Raw genomic sequence first — 11,855 nt, 5'->3', positions numbered from 1 at the left:
TTTTTTCATGACGTCATGATAGGAAAATTCAAAAGAAACTAAGAAATTTTGAAATTTTTAGATGGAAACTTATTCACTATATTGCCATGCAATGAACTATTAAAAAAGTGGAAAACAACTGAGGAAAATTTATGTAAAGCATTGTAAACAAAAAGATAAATATGAAAACTTTTTTGTCAACTGCTCATTTAATACAGACTTTCTAAAAATAGCAATGAAATTAATGAAACTAAGAATAGACAAACACATCTTAAGTCTTGAAAATCTAGTAAAATGGTACAAAATTGAAGACCCAGCATACTTTGATATCAACAACATACTAACAATAATATCCTTTTCAATATATAAAGCATATTATGTCTCAGATTAAAAGACCAAAAAAAAATATTTTGAAAATTTTCCAAAAAGAATTTCAGATATTATTGAAATGAACAATTTTAGAAACAAAAATAATAGTAAAAAAAATCTAAAAACAAATAGATTCATTGAAAATTATCAAATGAATCAGAATTAAATCAATTTCAAATGTTTTGAAACATTATTTTACAAAAAATACAAAATATTGTAAGCACAATTGTTAATTGCTTACAAGCCAAATATGGTCATGTTTATTCAAAGGTTCAATCATGGATGTCGGCATGTGTTCCAGATATGTTTGTAATAAAATTGAGAATGGAAATGTGGAATGTGTCAAAGAGACAACAACCCGACCATAGAACAGACAACAGCAGAAGGTCACCAACAGGTCTTGAATGCAGCGAGAAATTCCCGCACCCGGAGGCGTCCTTCAGCTGGCCCCTAAACAAATATATATATATATATAATAGTTCAGTGAAAATGAACGCCATACTAATATCCAAATTGTACACAAGAAACTAAAATTAGAAATGATACATGACTTACAAAGGCCAGCGGCTCCTGACTTGGGACAGGCGCAAAAATTCGGTGGGGTTAAACATGTTTATGAGATCTCAATCCTCCCCTGTACCTCTAGCCTATGTAGAAAAGTAAACGCATAACAATACGCACATTAAAATTCAGTTCAAGAGAAGTTCGAGTCTGATGTCAGAAGATGTAACCAAAGAAAATGAACAAAATCACGGACAATAATACATAAATAACAACAGACTACTAGCAATTAACTGACATGTATGTCTTCATCATATAAATATCAGGCACAATCCTTCCCGTTAGGGGTTTAGTATTATACCATCATAACATATATGAGAAGAATATAACCCGTGTCATGCCAACAACTGGTTTTTAAATAAAATTGTTTACTTCCGATGCAAAGACCCTATAAGTGAATCAATATTAACGCCAAAATATGCAATCTTTAATGACCTGACAACAGTATCGTAACTATATCCCTTCTAAATAAGTATATTTAAAGGTTTTGTTAGCTTCTGGGGTGGATACTAACATTTTTGTGCTCTATAAAGAATATTACCATAAAATATTGGATGTTACAAACGTTGTTCACTTGCCTATACAATTGGTTCTCTGTATATGTCCTTTCTAAATACGAATGATAAAGTCAAGAGTCGAGATAATGTATTGTTTGATTTCGTTTTGTTTCGTACGTTTCAAGGACGTTTCGGTGTAGCTGGCTTTTTCGTCCCTATAAGATAATTTGATTATTCTTATTCTTTATTACCTTGAACTTTACAGTTCATCGGTGTAAATACAAATTTTCATAGTAAACAAGTAAACAGACAGAGAATGTTCATGTAATATTTTCTCTGATTTTAAATGCATTAAAAATGTATTTTCCTAAATTGGTTAACTGTTTGATATTCTTTAAACTTAAAAGTTCAATAAATTTAAACACACTTGGTCTAGACCAGTAGTATTTCTTTATAAATTTTACTCTAAGTTCCTTATATTTCGGACACACTAAGATGAAATGGAATTCGTCTTCAATACACTGACGGCAAATTGAACAAATACGACGTGACAGCTCAATGTTTTGGTAGCGTCCAGTTTCCACTGCTAAAGAATGAGAAGAAAGTCTTATTTTTGAAAGAGCTCTTCGGTACACAATAGGAATATATTTTGTCAAATAAAACTGTAAATCAAAACTGTTGATAATGTATTTATAGATACGGCACTTGCTACTGTTATCAAGTAACGAATACATTTCCTGTTTTTTAATATCTAAAAGTCGTTGTTTAATAAGAGGGAAGTCAATCTCAAATACGAGGTCTGATTGTTTAATCCACATATCTCCAAGTCCAATGTTGTTAAGTTCATCTCTGATTAACTTTGCCCAATTTACAGACTTTAATTAACAACTTGCAGAATTGTTGTAAATAAAATTATGTTATAGTGAGCAAAGATCTGTATTAGAATAAAAAAAAAATGGTATAAACAATACCAGCTCTTATTAAGATATAAAAATGCGGAGTCCAATTCAACTAACAAAATCAAACATATAAACCAACGGAACGGAATTTCATACAGAAAGGGGAACGAGAGATACCAGAGGGAAAGTCAAACTCATAGATTGAAAATAAACTGATAACGCCATGGCTAAACATAAAAAGACAAACATACAAATAATAGTACAGAAGACACAACATAGAAAATTAAAGACTAAGCAACAATAACCCCACAAAAAACTTATCTCAGTTTCCGAAAGGGTAAGCAGATCCTGCTCCTCATGTGGCACCCGTTGTGTTGCTTATTTTATTACAAATCCGGTAAATAGTCTAATTCGGTAGGTCATATTCGTGAAAAAGGAAGGGTATTGTAGTAACGGCATAAGGAACATATCCGCTATCATATGTGAAACGGTTATTCCATAACGGTCAACCAACTCGTGATTGCGTCCGTAAAATTTACGAAGGGATGATTTCGATTTCAGCATTTGCAACTCTTGGTTTAATAGCTTCCTTGTGAGCAGCACCCTCTATCAAGAAAATCATAATGGGAAATGCCAGCACGGGAATATCGTATCAATTGGGAGATATATACCCCGTATGCAGGTGCTGCTGGTATGTTGCTACTTAGAAATGGAAAGTTCACAATTAGAAAGCTGAAATCATTTCTTTTGTCGTAAAGTTTTTTTTCAACCGACCCTGATTGTCAATTTCAAGATGTAATTCAAGATGAAAGTTGTGTACTTTTGATGTGACATCATCAGTCATGGTCGCCTTTTTTCATGACATCACAATAAGAAAATTCAGAAGAAAACAAGAAAAGTCAACGTAATAATTACATTTCAACCAATCATTTGCCGAGAACACTAGTGAGGAGAACTTTTTTTCTCACATCGGTCAGGAAATGTGAAAAAGCACAAAAATTAGAAGAAAAAAATTTCTCCTAACTAGTGAGATATCAGTTCAGAGAAAAAAACACGTACTAAAAAAACAGCAAGTACTCCTACTGATGAGCTTCACAAGAGAGAAGAACCTGTGAAAAAAACAAAATCCTAAGCTCATCTTAATTAAAACTATCAATTACAAATCTTCATGTTTTTAATATTGTATATATTGTATATATATCTTTGTTTACTTTGTATCATAAACATAGACTGTGTTTATCAAGTGAACAAAATTGTAATTTGTGAATGTGATGTCTATATTGCAGATAGCATACATTCAAAAGAGAAATATCAGAATAGATGTTTATTTAAAAATGTAGTAAATACAGCACATACGAAATTATTTGTAAATGAAATATGTATAGACTATGAATTTAAAGTTGGTAAATCTGCTTGGATAAAAAAAAATCGTCCCACGCACATCTAAAACAAATGAAAATTGCTTCATTGGTTGGAGCACTAAATTAATGAAATGCAGGATCACCATGGGAAAAAAAATCACATTTACTTCACATAGTCATCTAGAATTTGTTCATAGGCACACATTAATCCTTTGTCAAAAGATATTCTTCAAAACAAGTAAAAAACAGCCAGTCTTCTTTAATTATAAGAGTACAGTTTCAGTAAATGACAATCTTCAGATGTTCCTTTCTTCAAGATACGAACATATTTCTACACAGTTAATTTTGCTAAACATCAGAGAAACAGATAAAAATATCCTCCTGTTCTTGAACTTAAATATCACACACTTTTTCGGTGTGCACATATTTCAAGAATTTAGCACTTCAAGTAAAGTCATTTGGCTAACAACATTCAGTGGTACGATTAATTCCATATCTGTAAAAGAAAAGAAAAGTTGTAAATACACAAGAACCACTCGCGCTATCAAAATTACAGTATGTGATAACGTTAATGTTTACAAAATACCAGACGTTTTCGGAAAGTCAGTAATGAAACTACAAATAGAAATTAACTTTACCTGTGCTATTTATAGGTCTAAAAATAACTTGGTGTTTATCTGGGTCACGATACATAGAACAAGTTTATATAAATTGATAGATTTAAATAAATCGTTTAAGAGATTAACAATTGAACTTCTTTAATACTATAATGAAAACAAAAAACTTTCACATTTGCTCACTTAATTGTCAAGGTTTAGCGAGAAAGGAAAAACGTTTTAGATTATTCTCTTGGTTTCAACAACAAAAATGCGACATTTTAATGGCACAAGAAACTCACTTGTCAAAAGATATGATAAAGCAAATTAACGATGAATTCCACGGCAAACATCTTCATAGCCTAGGCACAACAAATTCAAGGGGAGTGTCTTACTTTATTAATAAATCACTTGACTTTAAATTAATTAATGAATTTTGTGATAGAGAAGGGAGAATTATTATAATCAATATAGAAATTCAAGATAAGATTTTCACCTTAGTAAACTTGTATGCACCTAATGAAGTTCATGCAAGAAACCAATTTTATAAAAAAGTAAGTAAATTAATTGAAGAACACACTCTTGGTGCTCTAATAGTAGGGGGAGATATGAATGATCTACTCTCAACTATAGATACAAAGAATAATAAACTACATAAAAAGTTTAAAAAGCCAGTCAATGGTTTAAAACAATTAATTAGAACACATAAATTGATAGACATTTGGAGACAATTAAATAAAGATAAAAAACAATACACATGGAAAAGGAAAAATTCTACAAATGAAGCTAGTAGAATAGACTTTTTTATAATATGCACACAAGCACGCATAAACACTGTATCTGCCGATATCAGGCCTGCACAAATTTCATTCACAGATCACCTGGCTATTTCAATTAAATTAGACATTTATGCAAACAATCGGGGTAAAGGATATTTTAAAATGAATAATAGTATATTGACTGATACTCAGTATAATAAACTAATAAATAAGTTAATTGAAAAGTATGAGCAAAATTTTAATCTTACAAATGTCCTAAATCAGTGGGACCTGCTAAAAACTGACATAAGAGAGTCTACTATCCAATACTGTAAATCAAAAGCCAAGGAAAGGAAAAATAATATTTTAATAATGGAAAACAAACTAAATCTTTTAAATGAAAGAGTAGACAAATTACCTGATAGGAAAAATAATGAACTTTTTAATCAAATAAAAAATTTAGAAAAAGATTTAGAAGAGATTTACTCTTTTAAAGCCAAAGGAGCCCAAGTTAGATCAAGAATAAAATGGGTAGAGGAAGGGGAAAAAATACTAAGTACTTTTTATCCCTGGAAAAGAATAGACAGGCTAGAAAATCTATTAATAAATTAATGACCAAAACCGGTGAGGTTACTGTTGATCAAAGTGAAATATTAGATGTAAGTAAAGAGTATTATAAATCTCTGTACAAAAGTACATGTCCCGAAACTGAAATTTTAAAGACATACATAGAAAATACCCCCATTGATCATTCTTTAAATCCTTGTGAAAGCAAACAAGTGGATGGTAAATTAACCTTAGAAGAGCTAACATCTTCTATTTATAATATGAAACTAAATAAGACTCCAGGCAAAGATGGCTTAACAGTTGAGTTTTATCGACAATTTTGGCCAAATTTAAAGCATATTGTATTGAATGTTTCTAACACATGTTATGATAATGAAACTTTATCTGAGACCCAAAAGATTGGGATAATATCATTGATTTTCAAAAAAAATGACCCTTTGTCCTTAGATAATTACCGTCCAATTACTTTGTTGAATACTGATGTAAAACTTATTACATATACCTTAGCACAAAGACTAAAAAAAATCTTACCCCTAATTATACATAGGGATCAAAATGGTTACGTTAAAAATCGATATATAGGATTCAACGTACGCCAAATTCAAGATATTATAGATTATGCTGAAAACTTTAATATAGATGGAGCTATACTATTTATTGATTTTTCTAAAGCATTCGATTCACTCGAATGGGACTTCATGCTGGAAACATTGAAAAAATTTGGATTTAACAAGTCTTTTCAAAAGTGGGTCAAAACACTTTATTGTGATATAAAAGGATGTATTTTAAATAACGGGTGGATTTCTGAAACCTTCGGGATTCAACGGGGAATTCGACAAGGATGCCCTTTAAGCGCGTTACTGTTTGTTTTATCTGTTGAAATACTGGCTTGTAGAATAAGAGATAATAATGATCTGAAAGGGATACAAATAAAAATTGATAAAAAAACTCATAGCCTAAAAATCTCACAGCTAGCAGATGATACAACTCTCTTTTTAAGATCTAAAAATGAAATAAAACATGCACTTAATTTAATAGAAACTTTTGGATCTTTTTCAGGACTTAAACTCAATAGAAACAAAACAGAAGGTATATGGTTAGGCAAACTAAAACACTGCAAAGACAAATTTGAAAGTATAAATTGGAAAGATATGGTGAAAAGTCTTGGCATTTATTTTGGCCTTAACAAAAAAGAATGTGAAACACTTAATATAGATAGACAGTTTGAAAAATCAGAAAAGATACTAAATGATTGGAAGAAAAGAAAACTGAGTATGATAGGAAAAATAACTATAATTAAAACACTAGTTATTCCCAATATAACATATGTTGCTTCATTGATAAATCTAAGCAGTGAAATTATAAGTCAATTTAAAAAAATCTTATTTAATTTTTTATGGGAGGGTGGTAGCGAGAAAGTTAAACGCTCAGTGTTAAGAAAAGATTATATTGAAGGGGGATTAAAAATGACAGATATTGATGCATACATTGAAGCTATTAAAATAAATTGGGTTAAAAGATTAACTGATGAAACTTGCGCTAACTGGAAAATCATACCTACTTTTTATCTTAGAAAGTTTGGGGAAAATAATTTAATATTTAAAATGAATCTTAATTCTCATAAGTCTCTAGAAAACCTTTAAACTTACCTACATTTTACTTTGAAATTTTGAAATGTTGGATTAAAAATGGAGGAGGGAAGACAAAAGTACCTGATAATTATAGGGAAATAAGAAAGCAAGTTATTTGGGGAAACCAATATATAAAAACATGTGGCAAAAGTTTATATTATAGTCATTGGGTAAAGGAAAACATAATTTTTGTTAATGATGTAATTGATGATAAAGGAGAAATTTCTCATAAAATATTAGATAAACTTAAAAAGAAACAAAATTGGATCGCTGAATTAATTTCTCTTCGAAAAGCTTTACCCAAAATTTGGATCCAAAAATTAAAGAGCAATATATCAAAACATACTAAAATCAACATAACACAAGACATTAAAATGTTTTGTAATGGATTGTATTACAATCTAGACAAAATTAAGTTTAAAGAAATTTATAATATTATAATCAGGTCAAATAAAGAGCTCCCAGTTGGTTTTTGCTCATGGAAAAAACAACTTTCAGGCGAAAATGTCATATATTACATTAAGAAAAATCTATCTTTTACCTTTCTTTTTTTAAAAGATAATAGATTAAAAATGTTTAGATGGAAACTACTGCATAATATTTTAGCTATTAACCATAATCTGTATCGCTGGAAGGTAATTAATAGTGAAAACTGTGAGCTTTGTTTCAAATCTGATAGCTATAATCATTTTTTCTTTGAATGCACATGGGTAAAAAATTATTGGAAATTATTACACCAAATATTTATGGATCTTAATATTGGTCAACATGTTTTTTGTCTGAAAAATCTTGTAACAGGGTACAAAATTGAAGATGTGGAATATTATGTACTTAATCATATTATAACAATTGTTTGCTTTGTGATTTATAAATGCTTTTTTTTATCAGAAAAGAGAACCAAATATGTGAATATGATGTCAGTCCTAAAAAACGAAATTGATACACAAATTTTATATCATCCGAAAAATTCCTTTTTGAGAAAACTTCAAAGAAAAATTTTAGAAATTTGATTCTCTGTCTGTCTTGTTTACATTTGATTGACCTAGTTTTTTGAGAATCACAAAAATTTCATTGAAATAAAAAGAAGGAAAATTTCTTAACAAAATTGCTCTTTAAATTTTTGTTTGAATATCAGATATATTATATTATTCAATGTTAAGTGTATTTGAATGCTAAGATACTATCTAAAAAACAATCATAATTCGATTATACTGACCTCTTGATCGATCTGATCGAAACCATGCTCTCTCACTGTCGATTAATCAGAAACTAAAAGTTAAACAAAAAACGGTCAAAATTCCGTTTTCTTTTCATTGTTTTAAGTAAAGTAATGCACACATGTTGTAGACAGCTATTACTCTGTAAATTGTAACTAACACGCAATACTATGTAGAATTATAAAAGTTTGCCAATGAAATCCCCTGGTTTTATTGGTAATTAACCATACAGGGCAGAACCTTAGTGCCATTGTTGTAACATTAAGGGGATTTGTTAACAACTATTATAGTGAAATAAAGTATCTGAAGTTGAAAAAAAAAAAAAAAAAAAAAAGAGATATCTGTTCACGGCTAAAATATATTGTGACGTCGTGAAAAAAGGCGACCATGTCTGGAGACGTCACATATAAAAGAGCACAACCCTCTGCAAATCTTTGAAAAAGCAGATAAAAATCATCAGAGAAACAGATTCCAGCACAACTCGTGTATAATGATATTTCTCCACTCTCAACAGTTAAGTTTCAATTATTCAAAAAGCTCGGCACCTCCCGCTTTAAATATTAAAGTTCAATTGTCTCGACTGGATAAATATCGTAACACAGTTGTTGCAGTGGTGAAATCTATATTTAATCAATGTGTGGTTCGTTTGATCTCAGCAATTGATTAGTCAAAATTCGGTTAGGACGTAAATACTAAGCACCACGAACCCCGTCAAAAACTGGGGACAATCTCAGGTGCTCCGTAAGGTTAAGCATCACGTCAAATATTCTTGCTTTCCTCTGAATTTGCTATTGCGACGTCATGTAAAAGGCTATCATGCCTGATGAGGTCGTGTAATACGATATATATCCCCTCTCGAAAGTTAAATTTTAAATATTCAAACCGCTCGGCTTGTAAATAACCAAATTTAACAGCCTCACGTGTATAAATATCGTTTCACACTCAATGTAGTGGTAGAAGTTGCATTTAATCAAAGTGTGGTTCTTGTGATCTCAGTTCTTCAGATGTCAGAATTCGATTATGACGTCAATTTTTACTTGCTTTCCTCTGAAATTCCTATTGTAATGTCATTAAAAAAGACGCAATGCCTGATAATGTCACGTAGAAAAAACACATATTTTGCAGGTCGTTCGAAAAGATGGATTATAATGTCTGCAGATAGTCTAAAATTGTTTATAGAAACAGATCATAACTTAAACAGTACGAATGTTTCTGCACCAGATGCGCATTTGGCCAGAGAATCGATGCCATAGTAACTTGTGTCCACGAATTTGTAACTCATGTTCACGACTTTGTTACTTGTTGCCGCAACTTTGTAATTCTTGGCCACGACTTGTTATTCGTTACCATGACTATATTACCCGTGGCCACGACTTTAAAACTCTTGGCTTTGACTCAACTTGTGTCAATCACCTCGACCTTGTGACTCTTGGTCACGATTTTTTGTCATAAACATAGAATGACCCGAATAAGCTTGCACATGTACATACATGGTACCCCGTTTCAAAATTTTATTATTCTACCTGTTAAAAAAGGAATATAAAAAGAAAAGGTATCACTTGGAATGATACGAATTTTCAAAAAATACCTTAATTTTGATACAATGCATTACCTTTTTTTTGTATGACATAATTAAATATCTATTTCAAATATTGGCTTGTTACAATATCATTCAGGAGTCTAAGCTCCTCCAATTTTCCTCATCTATGATATCATTTACATGAATCGCTTTTAATCCAATTTAAAAAAAAATATAGCTTGATGTTCAAATTTGATAATTCTTTTGTTCCAAAATATTTGTTTTCTTATATCTGTCAATGTTTCTGTTTTTTTTTTCTTTCTTTCGTTAGACCTCTACCACTTAATTTACAACATTCAATGATATTTTTTTTATCTTGGATGTTTTCAAGGCTTTTGTATCGCTTATCACGACTGTTTGTTTAAAACACTAACCCGTTTGACCCACAATTATAAAAATAGTGCTTAGGTATAATTTTCCAATCACCTTTACAATCAGTTACTATTTTTTTTTACCCACATAGCTTTTAAAGCAATGAAATAACTTCTTATATCTATCATATCCAATCCCCCCTTTTCATATGGAACATATTCATATATGAATTTCTTTTAAATTTTTTTGGTTTACTATCCCAAAAAAATTTAAAACAACTTTTTTTTTCTATTTTTTTAAATTATATCTCTGGAACTATGCAGGCAGTTCCTACAAAAGTGAAAGTAGGCACAATTAGTGTTTTCAATATCCAAATTTTTCCTAAATAGTAAGATTTCTTTTTTTGCCAAGAACAAAATAATTTATTCATCTTTTCTATTTAATTTCTCAATTTAGTTTTTCACATTCCTCTCTACAATGTCCAAAGTATATGCATAGAGTTTTAACTGGTCCATTGCTTCAGTTGATTCCCTCCATTTTGTCTTTTAATTACATGATTTAAGCTGTCCTACCAATAACCCCTTGAAGATGTTTTATTTCTGTTTAATTTCTATCCTGAATAAGAATCAAACATTTCAATTTCGTTCATAGCTACTTGAACATCATATTTAGAATAACAAAATAAAGTAGTATCATCTGCCAGTTGCGAAATTTTTACACTATGATTTTTTCAATCCAATTTGATTCTGATACCTTTAAAATCAGTATTGCATCGTAATCTTGAAGCCATGGTTTCCACAGATAAAACAAATAATAATCCTGATAACGGACATCATTGGCGTATACCCCTTGTGTTTTTAAAGACATCAGATATCCAACCATGATTCATAACACATGTTTGAATATCGCTATATAAAGTCTCAGCCCATCTTATAAAAGATTCATTAAATCCAAAATGTTTTAAAACCGAAAACATAAAATTCAATTCTATAGAGTCAAACGCTTTAGAAAAATCAACAAAGACTATAGCCCCTTCAATTTTGTATAAATCATTGAAATCAATAATATCTTGTATTGTCTAAGATGTAAACCAATAAATCTATTCTTTACATATCCAGTCTGGTCTTCTTTAATAAGTTTTGGTAGGATTTTTTCAATTGTTTTGCTAGAGCATACGATAGAAATTGCATGTCAATATTTAAAAGAGAAATATGACGGTAATTATTTATATTTTAGTGACAATGTATCACCCTTTTTAAATAATAGCGTTAATACAGTTGTACGCTGTGAGTATGTAAGTGCTTGATCTTTGTATCCAATATGAAGAATGTTTAACTACTATGAACTTCAAATTTATCCCAACGGTTTCTATAAAATTGAACTGTTAAATCGTCTAATCCAGAAGATTTATTAAGTTACATTTTATAAATAGCACCCGAGCATTGTTCTACTGTAATATCCCTATCGCAAAGTAATTATCATTGTTATCCATTTCTTTCTCAAGTTTTGTCTCATACATATATATGTAT

The 11,855-nt window shown here is 30.2% G+C and overlaps 1 long non-coding RNA gene across 1 annotated transcript; it reads right to left on the bottom strand.

Moving 5' to 3' along the window:
- Positions 1–3,616: 3,616 nt before the first annotated feature.
- LOC139517860 (uncharacterized) lies at positions 3,617–8,527 on the bottom strand. The gene is made up of 2 exons (XR_011663218.1): positions 8,435–8,527; positions 3,617–4,162 (listed from the first exon to the last, which is right to left on the bottom strand). It is a non-coding gene; the product is annotated as an uncharacterized lncRNA (long non-coding RNA).
- Between the last annotated feature and the right edge of the window lie 3,328 nt (positions 8,528–11,855).

Source organism: Mytilus edulis, chromosome 3, assembly GCF_963676685.1.
Source record: "Mytilus edulis chromosome 3, xbMytEdul2.2, whole genome shotgun sequence".
Lineage (NCBI taxonomy): Eukaryota > Metazoa > Mollusca > Bivalvia > Mytilida > Mytilidae > Mytilus > Mytilus edulis.
The sequence above is the reverse complement of the archived record's forward strand: the minus strand, read 5'-3'. Positions and strand labels throughout refer to the sequence as shown.